Genomic DNA, 17,359 nt, shown 5'->3' with positions numbered 1-17,359 from the left:
AACAAAGACTTTAAAATTATTTTTTAGAAAAAATGATCAAACTTAAACATTAAAAATAATATACATGTATATAAAAAAAAAGTAAAAAGTTTACCAAATGACTAAGTAAAGGTAGAAAATCATTTAAAGCGTAATATTAACATGAATTGGTTTATCTTTAGGAGAATCTAATTAAGTTAAAACAAATTAAAATTAACATCTAAGCAAACATAAATAACATAAGTAAATAAATTATTACAACCCGAATCAAAGTAAATACAATAAATAACACATGAAAATATGGCCCGACACTTAGTTTCTGTACGCCTGGACTAAGCTGTTGGGCCTTCTGCATTTTGGGCCTTAAGCATAATTCTATAGTATATCGCAGCTGTATATACACTATATATCGGACTGTATATACACTATTTATAGTGTATACAATATTATTTCTGTATATCAAACTATATACACACCGTATGTCACATGTTTGCTTCCTGTATACGTTGTATATCACTGTTATACACTGTATACTGTATTTGTTCCCTGCATCTGCTGTATATCACTGTGTATGAGACTGTATATATACTGTATACAGTGTTCGTTTCCTGTATCTGCTGTATATCACTATATATCATTGTATATAAGACTGTATATACTGTATACAGTGTTTGTTCCCTGTATCTACTATATATCACTGTATATAAGACTGTATGTACATACACTGTATACAGTGTATACAATATTATTTTCCGCATGTATTCCGTGTATACAGCCCAATATCAATATTTAAATCATGAATATTACTTTTCTTTCCATGTATCAACTTTTCACCAATTTGAGCAAGATGATGGGAGACTCAAAACTCAACGATATGCAAGGATGGAGTCCAAAGATGGACTCGAATTGTATCACATGCACCAAAATAAAATTACAGTAGCATCTACTCATTTTAAACTAAACAAAGGAATATATCATGATATGTTAAGGTATCAAATTGATGGGCATCCTAGAAGTGACTAACAACATGCTAACTAACTTAATTTTAAAGAAAGAATTAAATCAATTAGGCCATGAAATTTCTAATTATATAACAACTTTAAGCATATTTTTATTATCTAAATCATGTTAAAAAAAAATTAAAAAATATGAAAATCTATATTGTCAAGAAAAGCTGCTTGAAATAATAATGAACAAAACTAAGTGCTTTCATGAATTAATCCTAACATATGCTAGCTAATTAATCCTAACACATGCTAACTATAACGAATTTATATCATTAATCTAATTATTCTTAATACATACTGACTAAAAAAAACAAGACTATGAATCAACTAAATATAAAACATGAAATAATTAAATAAAATAAATCTAAGAAAAGATTTTACCTCTTTCCGAGCCGCGAGATTGAAGACGATGAGCGAAAGACAACTTCACCACTATCCAAAAACTTGATAGAACTCCAATATACAAAAAAAAAAATTAAAAATTTAGACTCGAACCTTCGTGGGTTCGACATTATAAGAACACTATTCTTAGCCTAAATTTTGACTTCAATCTCCTATTTTCCTTGAAGAAAAATATAGATTGAAAGCTAAAAGTTTTCACAACTTTTAGGCTGGGACAAGAGTCCAAAATCCTAGCCAAGTTAAGAAAATTTCTAACTTTGGGGTGGCTAAAACCTCCCCTTCTTCCCCCTCTTCTTATCAAGAATATGAGCCTTTATATAGGCTTCAAAAACCCCAAATCCCTCAAGGATTTTCGATGTGGGAGATTAGGGATTTTTTTTTTTTTATAGAAAAAACTCAAAATTTCAAAAATGCAAACTATAATTAAACTAACCTAACCAACATTGTATTTAGTAAAATATGAAATCTTTTGAGGTGATTTTCGAATAACCAAATAAATATTAATCAAAGATATAGTAATATAGAAATATGTATATTATACTAAATTTTTTTTTAAAAAAAAGATAAAAATAGTTAAGAATAACATGAAAAATATTTTTATTTTTTGTAAATGCTAATTATTTCAAAATGTTCGAAATTCAAAGAAACTCGATTGTTAATTTGCGTTGTGGATGGTCAAAATTGGGTCTCAACATGGAGCAATTCCAAGAACTTATAATCCAAGGTGTAACACGTCAATTTGGTTAAACCATAGCTGGGTATATATGTATATGTTGAATTCTTTTGATTTCTTCGTATATATATTTTTTATATTTTAAATTCTTTTAGTAAATTTTTTGATTACATCGCAATGAAAATACTAAGTTTCAAGAGATTTTAATTAAGTATATCCTTAAAATCACCTCAGGATATTTAGTGGTTAAACGACAAAACAAAAAATTTATTTTTTTTGTTTTAGACATTGTTTAGCTACTCGTAGAGAGTTGTGGTGGTGGTGGTAGGTGGGCGGGAGGAGGGGGGCAGTGAAATAGCCCGGTCCAATATCTTTTACTAATTGTATCGTGAAAACACAAGTATATATTTGTAAGTGAAACCAATGTAAAAGTTCCAAGTTGAGAGATTCAACGTGTAAAACATCTATAAAAAACACTACGTTAACACGCCATGGCAATTATTTTTCATTGGAAAATTTTTACTATATTTATGTCAGCTAAATACAAACATAATGTGTGTATGCGTGTCTTCGTAATAACTAATGGAGTAATATCTTTTATCAGTATTCATCAAATTAAGTAGTAAATATTTGAAGAGAGGGGTCAAACCTAACTGACAACTGCATGATAGGTGAGATACACGTGTTCTGGCCAATGTATCCAAATGTAATTAAATTGTCCATTGGTTAGAAAGTGACATAATATATAATAGAGAAATTACGCAAAATAGGAAATATTTAATGTTTATTATGAATTAAATTATAATTTTAATTAATTATTAAATGTAATTATAATTATAATTAATTTTATTATTTAATTTGTATAATCGATTTCTAATTATATAAATTCATAATTTATATAATTCGGTTTCTAATTGTATAAATTTAAAATTTATATATGCTTACCTTAGCTATTTTTTATTTGTATAAGTTCTGGAAAAAAAATCTTAATTGTATAGATACAGAATTTATATATACTTACAGTGTTTATATATTGGCAAGTAAAATATTCAAACGTTTTTCTAAAAAATTTCTAAATGTATAAATATAAAATTTGTATATACTTACCCTGTTTGTATATTGACAAGCGAAATATACATACGAAAATACCTATAGCAAATGAAACTATAGCTATGGAGCGTAATTAGAGAAAATGTGGCTAAGAATCGTAATTAAGATTATACATTGTGAAATTTCCTCATATTTAATCTCCAATATTATATCTACTCTAAGAAAGAGTAATGGCCGTTGGATCAAGTGACTCGATCCTTCGGATATCCAACACGTGTTCTCCGTTCTCTGTTAATGCCTAATTACTAGAACATGTGATGGAATTTTCCTTGACCAGTCACATTATGTTGAGAAAATTTTTAAAAAATATAACTTTCTTGATTGCAAGCATGTTTTAACTCCTTTTGATTCAAGTGTACACTTGTTTTCTGTTCAAAGTGAAATTGATGTGATAAATCAAAAGGAATATGCTAGCGTAATTGGAAGTTTGAGATATGTGACTGATTGCACTAGGCCTGATATTGCATATGCAGTAGGAGTACTTAGCAGATTTACTAGCAAGCCAGGTAATGAACATTGGCATGCTATAACAAGAGTTATGAGATATTTAATTGGAACAAAAACTTGTGGTTTGTTCTATAAAAAATATCCTGCTGTACTTGAAGACTTTTCTGATGCAGATTGGAACACTCTAGCAGGTGATTCATGTTCTACCACTGGTTACATTTTTACATTGGGTGGTGGTGCTGTTTGTTGGAAATCAAAAAAACAAACTATAATTGCTAACTCTACCATGGAGGCTGAACTAATTGCTTTAGCTTCAGCTAGTGAGAAAGCGAATTGGTTAAGAGATTTATTATTTCAAATACCTTATTTTGAAAAACCAATTCCTCCAATTTTAATTCATTGTGATAGCACTGCAGCAATTGGTAGAGTTCAAAATCGTTATTACAACGGTAAATCCAGACCTATAAGGAGGAAACACAGTAATGTAAGATCATATTTGATAAGTGGTACCATTAATGTTGATTATATCAAATCTTGTGAAAATCTTGCAGATCCTCTTACTAAGGCCTTAACAAGAGAAAAGGTCTGGAGCACATCGAGGGGGATGGGATTGAAGCCTATAAATCCATGAGTCATATATGAGGAAACCCAACTTGGAGACTAGAGATCCTATAACCAGGTTCAATGGGAAAAACGAATCATATGATGACTTGTTGTGAAAAAAATACACTATTTTTATTCCCTCCCTATGATGTGAGTGCATTGTTTCCTGTAGTGAATTGAGGAGGTTGAGTTTAAATAACTCTTAATGAAAATCTGTAGCCCGTATGGGTGGAGTGTTAAATTTACAGGAGCACTCTTGATAGATTTCACCTATGTGAGTATGGAAGTAGGCCGCTTCCTATGAGAATTAGGCTTATTCTCAAAAGCACTCATAAAACTGGGATAGCACAAGGCCGTAATGTGCTGGCTTATAAAGCTCGTGACAATACCTTGATTACTATGTGTGAGCAGTAATATTTTATGTCCCTTAAGCAGTCATAGTTCAAGTCTGAGACCACTACGACTCTGGAGTAAAAGTTATTGTTTCACTAAGTGAAGGTTCAATGCAGAGCACACCTTCATTATGTATAGTAATCTTCCTTCAGCTGATAAACTCTCTTATATAATATTAAAATGAGTGGGGGATTGTTAGTGTGTGAACATTTTAATATTTTAATAAATTGCAATTTTAGCAATTGTCCAACATTTAATGTCATCTTTATTATTCTTTCTTTAGTGCATAAAAATGTCTTTCATTATCATCTTTATTTAGTGCAAGACTAAATCATTCCATTATGTATTTTTAATCTAATTATCACTAATAAGTGGTGCACTAAATCATATTATTATGTATTTTTAATCTAATTATCACTAATAAGTGGTGCACTAAATCATAATGGTGCACTAAATCATAATGGTACACTAAATGATGATAATGATGGCATTCTATTATTTTTTTCATCTTTGTATGATTTTCTCTCCTATAAATAGAGAGGTCTTCTTTGTTTTGAAAGAAGAATAAGAGAAGAAAAAATTGAGAGAGTTAAGCTTATATAAAAAAAAGAGTTCTTATTAGTTGAAGGGAGGTATTCTTTGTGTAGAGCTTTAAACTCAACTCTTGTCCAGAGTTTGTTGAGTTACATTTTTGTGATAAGGCTGTTGTATCCTGGAGGGGACAAGTCAAGAGGACTACTGCTGGACCAGTGAAACGATTTACTGCAGTGGGCTTGAATTTCCTTAAAGAGAGCGAGATATCCGCGCCTCAGCCAAGAAGTGAAGTTAATTTCTTCATTTTATTTTCCAATTGTAATTTGTAATCTTATAATTTCACCAACACATTGTTTATGTAATTATATTATATTTATCCTATGAATTATCACATATATATAGAGAGAGACACACACACTAATGAACTCTTTAATCCATATCGTTTAAGGGGGGGGGGGGCAGTGTAATAGCCCGGTCCAATATCTTTTACTAATTGTATCGTGAAAACATAAGTATATATTTGTAAGTGAAACCAATGTAAAAGTTCTAAGTTAAGAGAGTCAACGTGTAAAACATCTATAAAAAAACACTACGTTAACACGTCATGGCAATTATTTCTCATTGGAAAATTTTTACTATATTTATATCAGCTAAATAAGAACATAATGTGTGTATGCGTGTCTTCGTAACAACTAATGGAGTAATATCTTTTATCAGTATTCATCAAATTAAGTAGTAAATATTTGAAGAGAAGGGTCAAACCTGACTGACAACTGCAAGATAGGTGAGATACACGTGTTCTGGCCCATGTATCCAAATGTAATTAAATTGTCCATTGGTTAGAAAGTGACATAATATATAATAGAGAAATTACGCAAAATAGGAAATATTTAATGTTTATTATGTATTAAATTATAATTTTAATTAATTATTAAATGTAATTATAATTATAATTAATTTTATTATTTAATTTTTATAATCGATTTCTAATTATATAAATTCATAATTTATATAATTCGGTTTCTAATTGTATAAATTTAAAATTTATATATGCTTACCTTAGCTATTCTTTATTTGTATAAGTTCTTGAAAAAAAATCTTAAGTGTATAAATACAGAATTTATATATACTTACAATGTTTATATATTGGCAAGTAAAATATTCAAACGTTTTTCTAAAAAAATTCTAAATGTATAAATATAAAATTTGTATATACTTACCCTGTTTGTATATTGACAAGCGAAATATACATACGAAAATACCCATAGCAAATGAAACTATAGCTATGGAGCGTAATTAGAGAAACTGTGGCTGAGAACCGTAATTAAGATTATACATTGTGAAATTTCCTCATATTTAATCTCCAATATTATATCTACTCTAAGAAAGAGTAATGGCCGTTGGATCAAGTGACTCGATCCTTCGGATATCCAACACGTGTCTCCGTTCTCTGTTAATGCCTAATAGTAGGGACGTATCCAATGATAAGTTATGGCTTCATTTCTACTTTGTTTTGGCGATCAGACGATCATGTATATGTATTCAAAAATATATAAATAAAAAATTTCGAATCCAGTAAATTTAATGAAGGCCGTAGAATTATAAATTTGTACCTATGACCTTTAAATGATAGATTACTAGTTAGATTTTAAAAATCCAAATTATTTAGGTATGTAAACAATATATAGGATAAATTCTATGTAGATATCTCAAAACGGTCAAATTAAAAGTAAAGAATGAATAATTGGAGAAAATTTTTCTGATTATAAAATGAAGAGTTAATTGGCTGTGGAGTCAGAAATATATGCAACGAAAAAAGTTTTAAAATGTCCTCAATATATTAGAAAAGGCTCCGAAATGGTCTCCTTTCACCTATTGGATCAAAAATGTATTTAACGTATAAAAATGATTCAAAAATAGTCTCCTTCCATCTGTTGGATTAAAAATGCCTTTAACATATTAAAAATGATTCAAATTTGCCCTACTTCTTCCTAAAAGTATGTTTATCAACTATTAAACTATTTAATATGACCGCATTTCGTACGATCTTAATATATTTTATCAAAAAATATGATATTTTATAACATCAAAATATTTTTAAAAATTCTTTTTAGCCTTTAAATTTGAATAAATTAAAATTCAACTTTTTTAATTCATTTTACTTTTATTAGCATCTTAATTATATATTTTTTCCATTGTCTAACAATTTAGTCTTTTAAAACTACTGAAATTTTTATAGAAATTATGTTAAATGATCTTGTATTTACACTACGAAAAAAAAATCAACAAAAATTATCTTTTTATGGACATACATAATGAAATTCATCTTCTCCATGACCAAGATAATGTTTTTATACAAAATATATGCGGGTTAATTCACACGTTAGTTCATATATTTCTACTTAAAGCAAATACTTCTATTAGGTAAGACAAACAAGCAGAAAATTTTCGAAAAAAAACAAAATACAAAAAAAAACTAAATAATTGTCAAAGTATTGTTAAAAAAATTATTGGCATATATAATTAGAATTAATAAATTTTTGAGTCATTTCTAATATGTTAAGGGGATTTTTTTTATCTAATATGTAGAGGAAAAGGCAAATTTAAATCATTTTTAATAGGTTAAGTGCATTTTTGATTCAATATACAACAACAACAACAACAACCCAGTGTAATCCCACATCGTGGGGTCTGGGGAGGGTAAAATGTACGCAGACCTGACTCCTACCAATGTAGGACGACATTTTTGATTCAATATGTGGAAGAAAAATATTTTTGAACCATTTTTAATCCGTTAAGGGCATTTTTGACCCAATCAATGAAAGGAAGGACAAATTTGATCCAATGGGTGGAAGGAAGACATTTCTGAACCAACTTTAATACGTTAAAGGACATTTTCTAACCTTTTCCTTATATTGAATGGGATACACACAAATATTAAAATGTCACACTTGAAATTTGAATTTTGATGTGATTTTTTCTTAAACCTCCTTTACCACATCACTAGAATTTCTTATATCAACAGAATTCTAACAGTTTGTATATAATAACAATTGGTATAATGTAGTGTTTTACGCCTCTCTATTCCTCCTTGGTACAGACAGAAACCTTTATAACATAAGTGCACGACCCATCTTATGTTTTATTCTCAAAACAAGTGATACAATGGATGTGTTTGGTAGGAAGGAACATACTTTCTTTTTAGAAAATTAGTGCATTTTTATTTAATAATTTAATATTTAGTAGGTAAATAGAATGTTATCTAGCATCATATCATAAAGTGAAATAGGGTGGGGAAGCCGGGATTTAGGAGGTGGCGGGGTATGATGGTGAGGAGATAAAGAACTTGACTTAAAGAACTTATTTTCTATACTTTCATTAAAAAAGACATTTTTTTATTTTAAAAAATTTATTTTTCTAAAATAAGATATTATTCAAAATATCTCGGTGCCAAACACACCCAAATCGGGATGAACGGTAAGATTTGGGTTGATGGACTAGGCTTAGGTTACATTTTGTTGTCACTGGGCTATGAAGGTCGTACAACATTTGGGGAAATGGGCTTGGCCTTCATTTTTCACTTTTGTTTTGGGCTAAGTACAAAAATACTCATTGTTTGGTTAACCATTTAATCTAGGAAGAATCACCTATATTAGTATATTTGGAAAACTACATTCTAATTAGGATTTGGTGTAATTGAATGTAATTACACTTTTTGATATGTTTGGTAGATTGAGTAATTACTTGGTAAAAGAGGAATTGGTGTAATTGAAGGAGAGCAATTGCACTCTTCAATTCTCAAGGGAAGGTAAGGAATTTGTGTAATTATATCAGGTAATTACATAAAACTTTTTAAAATTCTTCTTTTATTTATATTTATATTTTTTTATTTTAATTTATTTTTTATTTCTACTGTCTTTTAAAAAATATTTTTATTATTCTAATATTTTTTAAATATATATTTTTTTATTTTTTTAATTTATATTTCATATCATTTCATTCTCATTCTCAACCTTTACTTTTTCACTCCATATAATTTTTTATATTATTTATTTATTTATTATTCTATTTATTTTTAAAAATAATTTTGTTAGTATTCTAATTTTTAAACTCATATTTATGTACTTTGTATTAAAATTTGATATAAAAGCATTATGTTAATTTTTTTTTGAATTTAGCATTTATGTTGTATTTTCAATTTTATTTGTTTTAGTACTATTGACTATTGACTTGATATTTCACATTGCAAAACATTTATTTTTTTAGTTAAACTTGATAGATTATTTTTTTGTCAAATGTTTTAATAATTTTATGACATTATATTTATAATATTAACATTTTTGTCAAACATACATTTCATGATGTTCATAAAAATCTTATACCTTTAGTTTATTTGATTAAATTATTTAAAATATACTAATTAAAAAAATATAAATAAATTATTTTTTTATAATATTAGTTAAGAACATGTGTTTATTAATTATTATTTAATTTAATATCATTTATAAAGATCCTTATTTGTCTAATATAAATTTTAAATTTAGAAAATTAACTTTTATTTTTAAAATTTAATATAACCTTGTAATTACACTTGTGCAACCAAACAGAACAATTATAATTACACTGGAATCACACTGTGCCAAACAAATAGATCATCGTAATTACTAGATTGTATAATTACTAGGCTAGTAATTACACCAATTTCAATTAGCAGAAAGAGAACCTAAATAATATCCATATTTTACAAAATGTAGCAAGAAATTTTCGTTTACTAAACATAACCGGAGTTCTCTTCTAAAACATATATGAATCAACCAATCAGCATTTTTGAGTTGCAATCTTTTTTTGTGTCAACTCTAAATTTAATGACAATAAATCAGTTGTAGTTCCATTACCAGAAAATCATATTTTTTTATTTTAGATCTCACCACTGGAAAGGAAGAAAAACAAGAGGCCCACTGAAACAGTACAGAAAAGATGCATGCAATACATGTAGTAATCAAACACATTAGCAATCAAACACTGCCATTGACATGGACAGAATGCTCCTTCAAATCACTTGTTCAGCGACGAATTTCTGAACCCATAGTAGATTATCTGATGGAAAAAAGTGACAGATTGGAGATGTTCCTGGTGATATATCGAGCACTCGAAATGATATGTGGGATGGACTCCATTTAGAGGTATCCAAATGACAAACAACAATTGCTTCCACTCTATCACCATTTTCACCCCCTAATGAAACCTTGAACACTTTGCTCTTGCTAATTGTGTAATGACAGTAGAAAATCGCGTAAGGGTAAGGCATGGTATGACATGCCACCATCTTAGGAGTTTCTACTTCTTGTGGAGCATCCAAAATAGTATACTTCTGAAGCAGGGGAGTTGAGTTTGAGGAATGAGTTGTGGATAGAGCTTTGATTTGTGTTTTTTCTCCCATAATTTCTTGAACAAAATCAAGCATTGCCTCTGGTGATGTGGCACAGTACTGTCTCTCCTTTTATAGGTGGAATCCCACATACTTTTAGTGTTTCTTCCATAGCTTTCGCCTGTGGAGAGTTACCAGAGAATGAGAAACGTTGAAGGAGGTTTGGGAGTTCTTTTAGTGAAAATGGAATGGAATCAGCTTCTTCTTTGGGCAAGAAATTCGAAGAGGGAGAAAGATCCCTTCTTGGAAAGGAGACAGATATTTCCTTCATTAGCTTTAGATCGCCCATAAGGAAGAAAACTCTTAGAGAAGGATCAATGTGGGAGGATGAATGGATATAAGCATTCTCTGTTTTTGCTTGCTCGTGATTGTTTCGAGTGTCGTCCTTATTTTGCAAATCACCATATGATGCAATACCAAATTGGGCATTCTCTGATTTTGCCTGCTGATGCTTGTTTTCTCCGTGGTTATTGTACATCGCGATCCTGAAATCTTGAGTAAAATCACCATATGATGATAGACGAACTTGAGCAAGTGGAAAGTTCAAACTTTTGCCCTGCAGGTTCCCTTCAACTATTTTCCTAGCTTCTGTTCCATAAGCAACCTGTTTGGATTGAAATAATCAGGCCTTATAGTTAAAAATTATGTTAGAGATAAATCATATATTATTATATAATTTGGCCAATTGGCCTACATATGAAAAACTAGCATAAAAGAAAATATTAAAACTAGCGAGAGAATAATCTTCCCTTAAATTTACAGAGTTTCAAGCTTTTTCTCTAAGAAAGTAATAGTCAAATATGAAAGAAATTTATATTTTCTTTTTCATAAAAAGTAACAACAATTATGGTAATATTTTGACTTTTTTTTCAAGAGAAAAATAAAACTCAAACATGATAAAAAAATCAGGGCAAATTCCTAACGCAATCTACCATATGAAGTGCTCATTTGGTAGAGTACATTAGAAAAAATAATGCATGCATTAACTTTGTATATTACTACTACTTTATTTTACACACTTTTAGTTATGCACTCTATTTGTTATTAAGGAATGTGTAACTAATACATGAAAATCTATGATATTAGTAATACAATCATAATTAATATCAGTATTACTAATACACTATTTTCAACATTATTCTTACACATACTATCAAACTAACCCAATATGACCAATATATAATATAAATGCTCTTAACATTTTAATTACAGTTTTTATAGCTTGTAGTTAATAGTGTGGGGAAGAGAGTGAAACTTACCATCAGAATTAGGATATTTAGGGAGAGAACATAGAAACCAAGCTTAAGATCCATTATTGTTCTGTTGAGTCCTTGAGAAACTTTCCTGGAGTTGATAAATAGTAGACGTGTAAAATGACCCAAAAAAAAAACAGAGAGATAAGAATGCAAATAATAATAGTATTGTTTATTGATCTGATTGGAAATACTGTAGTTACTTTTTTTAGTTTATTCTTAGATCGACTGTTATGGCATATATTTGAAGTTTTCATACAGTCATTTTTACATAAACGAATTCTTTTAAATTAATAATTATCTTTTTAAAATATTTTTTATTATGATTTATAGCATATTAATTTTAATTAATAACTAAAATTACTTCATTAATTCTTTTTTTTTCTCTCTCTCTTTGTGCTCTCTCTCTCTTTCTCGTTGACTCTTCTTTTTTGTTCATTTCTTCTCTCTTTCACTTTCTCTTTTTTCCTCTTTTAAAAATAATAATTAATTATCTTAATTTAAAAATAATTTATAGTATCAAAATATTTAAAATTCACACATAACACGTATAATATATTTATATTAAAAATATTTTAATTATATATTCACCACATTTTAATTATAATATATTGAATTCAAGATCTATTATAATTATTTTAAATTTTTTCTCTTATTAACGGTGCTAAAATATATTATTGTATTAAAATGTTTTAGTTATATATTCGTTACGTCAATTGAAACATGCATATGGTATTATATATTGAATTCAAAATCTATTATAATTTTTTTATATTTTTTTCTTATTAACGAAATATATTATTATATTAAAACTATTTTAGTTATATATTCACCGCGTGCATTAAAACATGTCTATATATGTATAATATATTGAATTCAAAATGTATTATAATTATTGTCTATATTTATTTTATTTATTATGTTAGAAATGCATTATATATATATATATATATATATTTACATAAAAAATTATCTAATTTAAAAAAATAGTAAAATCATTATTTCTATAATATCTAATCCAAAATTAAGTTTAAATTAAGATAATTAATTATTACTTTTAAAAGAGAGAAAGATATACGAGAGAGAAAAAAAGGACCAAAAAAAGAGGAGGAGGCGGGGGCGGGGGCGGGGGTGGGGGAAGAGAAAGAGAAGGAGAGAGAGAAGAAGGGGGAAATCTGACAAAAAAAGGAGAGACAGTGAGTAAGAAATAGAAATTTATTTTTATTCTTTTTAAGAAAAGACTCAAATATATTCTCGAACTTTAAGAAAAAGTTTATCTATGTCATTCGTTAAAAGTTTGACTTATTTATATCATTTTCGTTTGAGAAAAGGCCCATCTATGTTTTTATTTATTAATTGAAATGGCATATATGGGCCAAACTTTTAACGGATGACATAGATGAATATTTTCTCAAAATTCGATAGTATATTTGAATCTTTTTCATTTTAAATAATAATTTAGTTAATGACGTGGTCAAATCATAATTGACCACGTATATAAAATAATTTTACAAAATGAAAAATATTTTCAGTTTATAAATAATGGTATGGATGAGCCTTTTCTCTTACGAAAATGACATAAATGAGCCAAACTTTTAACGGATGACATAAATAAGCCTTTTCTAAAAATTCGATGGCATTTTTGAACTTTTTCTCTTTTTTATTTTACTATTTCGGATAAAAAAAGGTACTATCATTTTTAATAAAACTAAAATATATATATACTAAAATTCATAATTAATGCTATATATTATATTATTTAAGTAAACGATCCTTAATAAAATTCAAAAACAGGTGTGGGGCTCCAGTTTATTGAGCCGGCCCGGTTCAAAAGTAAATGTTTTAAGCAAGATTTTAATAATTATCTAGATATAATAATATAAATAAAGATAAGTCATGAAATTATTACTTATATATAAGGGAACAACTTGAGCAGTTTCCGGTCATGGCAAGAGGGAACAACTTGAGCAGCTTCCGGTCATGCTGCTTGCCAACCAAAATAGATACTCTGCTTCATTCAAATTGGTTGCTATATAGGTAACTATCTTATAAATCTTACTTGACTTTACATTGAAAATTAATTTAGTACTTTTATATTATATTAGTATTTATATATAAGGGAATAAGTAGAGCAGCTTCTGGTAGTAAGGATAGTTTAGCCATTAGGGGTTACTTACTTACTTTATTGTTTTAGTAGAGTATCTTCCAACCGTAAGGATATTTTAGGAATTAGGAGTTACTTTATTAAAGTAATTATTTCTTTAAATTTCACAAAACATCGCAGATAATTTATTGTCACACAAATATATTTAATTTATTTTAAAATTATTTTAATAAACACTACTTAAAATTTACAATATTGATATTAATATTTATAGATATTTATTTTACTCTTAATGAGATAATTTATTATTATATAAATACGTCTATACAGTTTATTGTAAATAAATAATTTACTACTATAATAGAAATATATATAATTTATTTTAGATAAAAAAAATTGAAATTATTTAATCAAAACTGCTTAAAAAATATAAAAATTTAATTGATTCTTGAAATTTTATCAGTACACATAAATTAGGACAAACTCCAAGAGCATATCATCCACACCTGAGAAGCCACATGGGTGGAGCCGGAAATGCAAGGCATTAGCTTTTTTTTCTTTTATTGATATATTATTAATTATTTTTCTGTATTATATATAATATAATTATTGGAATCTTTTGATTTTTGTAGGTTTGTTCTTGTATAAGTTGAATTTATTAACAATTTTTAAAATAAATTTATGAAAATGTTATATTAATGTGATAATGACAATTATTTTTTATGAGGAAAAACTAACTCAAACATGATATTTATACGCATTAAATAAATACATAACATCATGTATCTTTATATACATTGACATCACTTAATCATAGTTAATTAATATATAATTTTTATCATTATTATCACTTATTAATTATAATAAACTAATATAGTATGATGTAAACACTAGATCTCAATGTACTTGGCATCATAAGTGACTTGGCAGTGACCATAAGTGGTTGGAGTGTGTATTTCTATTTTAAACATAACCATCATCCGGTATTCAGTAAAAAAAAAAAAAAAAAAAAAAAAAAAATGTACTTGGCAAAGCAACCAACATGAACTCCTCTAGCATGTTAGATCAAACTTTCAAAAACTGCTTATTTTGAAGAGTGTTTTTTGTTAGAAGTGTAACTCAAGATTTGAATTTTTCGTTAATCAATTTGAAAAATATTTTTGCCAACGTTAGGCAGTAATTTGTGCTTGGTAAACACAAATTGTTGCTTTAATATTGGCTATTTTTAGATCGATTAATTAGTCAAACATAATTACTACTTTTCAAAAGTACTTCTCAAAATAGACAGACTTTTGAAAGCTCGATCTCTACTAAAACATTCTTTTTATATTTTATATATTCAGATGAAACAATTATGTGTTCTTCATGCGCTATAAATCGAGGCAAACTTGCATAGCTTCTACTTCTTCATGAAGGGGAAAAAATGACATTGTTTTCACACATATATATATATATATATATATATATATATATATTACCTTGATGAATTAAAACTTCAGAACCTTAGTATCTTGTTTAATGTGGATATTCATCAACATGTATAGAGATCCAGTATTGCAAATTAAATAATTGCACTACTCTTCATGGGCCATAAGGCTCTCTGAACTACTACAACAACAACAAAAATATATAAATAAATAAATAATACTAATAATAATAATAATTTTTTTGAAAAAAGAAAAGAAAAAAGAGGAGAATAATTAGCAATGAAAATTGATAGATAACAAGATGTTTTTATAATTGGTCGCTAATTCATCATTAAGATAAATGACAAATTTCTAACAGAATTGTCCGCTACTAATTCCTATGATCTTTTTGTTTTAATATATTTGTTCTATTTTTTTTTTTAGTCCATCTTAAAAAGAATGTTTCTTTTCTTTTTTGACAATTCCTTAACTTCAACCTATTCAATAAAATGTTTAAAATCATATGACTAAAGAATTTTCAACATTTTCTTAAACTTAATGTCAAGTCAAACCAGATAAACAAATTGAAATAATGTATTTATAATGTCATTCTCACAAACATAATGTCATTCTCACAAACAGAACCAAATGAGTATGGCAAGCTGGATTTTGAAATGACTCTTATGGAGAGACAACAAAATATCCATTATAGTCCTTATACGTGGGAATAAGTGTACACAAATCTTACTTCTGCTTTTATGGAGTGAAAAGATTCTATTTATTAGACTCTCGCCTTAAAATTATGAAGAGACATATAAAAATAAAATACTATAATAAATATTGAAAAAAGAAAAGTATCAACAATTCTTGATACGAGAAAGAATATATATATATATATATATATAGAGAAGGTGAACCTGGGACTTGTAGCATGAGAGGAAGCTAGCAAGTTGTTATGGTTCTGATTCGATATATACTCAGCTTAAATAGGGAGCAAGGGAGAATGATAGCCGTTGGATCAAGTGACTCAAACTTTCAGATATCCTACACGTGTACTCCCTCCATTATTAATGAATAATGATGAACAGCAACGTGCGAAATAAAATTTGGTGTGCTAGCCGGCAGGTTATTTCTTTAAATGGTGAAAGATGAAAAACAATTTGACGGGAAATTGTGTTCTAAATTCTAATTACTCGTTTAATAACTTAGCTCATCTCTCACCTTTGTTTATGTTGGCATTTATTCTCCAGGAAAATGTTGTCATGTACTCTTGAGAATCATTCCCTTGACAGTAACTCCCTATGTTACTTAACCACCATACTATATATTTTGGAGTTTCTAGCAATATTTATTCAGTTTATAAAATTAATAAATAAACTAACACTTCTATTTATTAGTTTCTTAACATACGTGAATTGAGCTAACGTGATACTTATTTTGGGACGGAGAGGATAATAAAATACTCCCTTTGTTCACTTTTTCAAGTTTATTTGTCACTTTTAACACAATAAGAAAAGACAATTATTTTCTTCTGTGTTTTACCCTTAGCATTAATTATCTATTCTCCTATTATTTTTCAGTACCTAATATTAAATATCAATTAATAGGAGTAGTATGGTAAAACAATTATGTCAATCATTGTTTTCTTGATGGTTGTCCCGGTTTCAAATGTGACAACTAAAAGTGAACGTATGGAACCATATATATATATATATATATATATATATATATATATATATATATATATATATATATGTTATTTTAATAGGAAAACATTCATAAAAAGTACAATTGGCTAAATTACATTGCAAAAATATAGCCCGAAACATACATTAGAAATCTGCAGCCCAAAACGAAATCTGATATACAACAATATACATCTGGTATATAATAATATACAAAAAAACTTATATGTATATTTTTTATAAAATATTTAAAAACTTGATATAGAATATTATATACCTAGTATACAATACCATACAAAATTATATGAGGTATTATGCACTTATATACAATTTTA

General features: G+C 27.6%; 1 pseudogene; it reads right to left on the bottom strand.

Annotated features, from left to right (window-relative positions):
• Positions 1–10,039: 10,039 nt before the first annotated feature.
• Positions 10,040–16,283, bottom strand: LOC129885459 (BURP domain-containing protein BNM2A-like; annotated as a pseudogene).
• Between the last annotated feature and the right edge of the window lie 1,076 nt (positions 16,284–17,359).

The sequence above is a fragment of the Solanum dulcamara genome, chromosome 4, assembly GCF_947179165.1.
Source record: "Solanum dulcamara chromosome 4, daSolDulc1.2, whole genome shotgun sequence".
Classification (NCBI taxonomy): Eukaryota; Viridiplantae; Streptophyta; class Magnoliopsida; order Solanales; family Solanaceae; genus Solanum; species Solanum dulcamara.
This window is presented reverse-complemented; position numbering and strand designations above follow the sequence as displayed.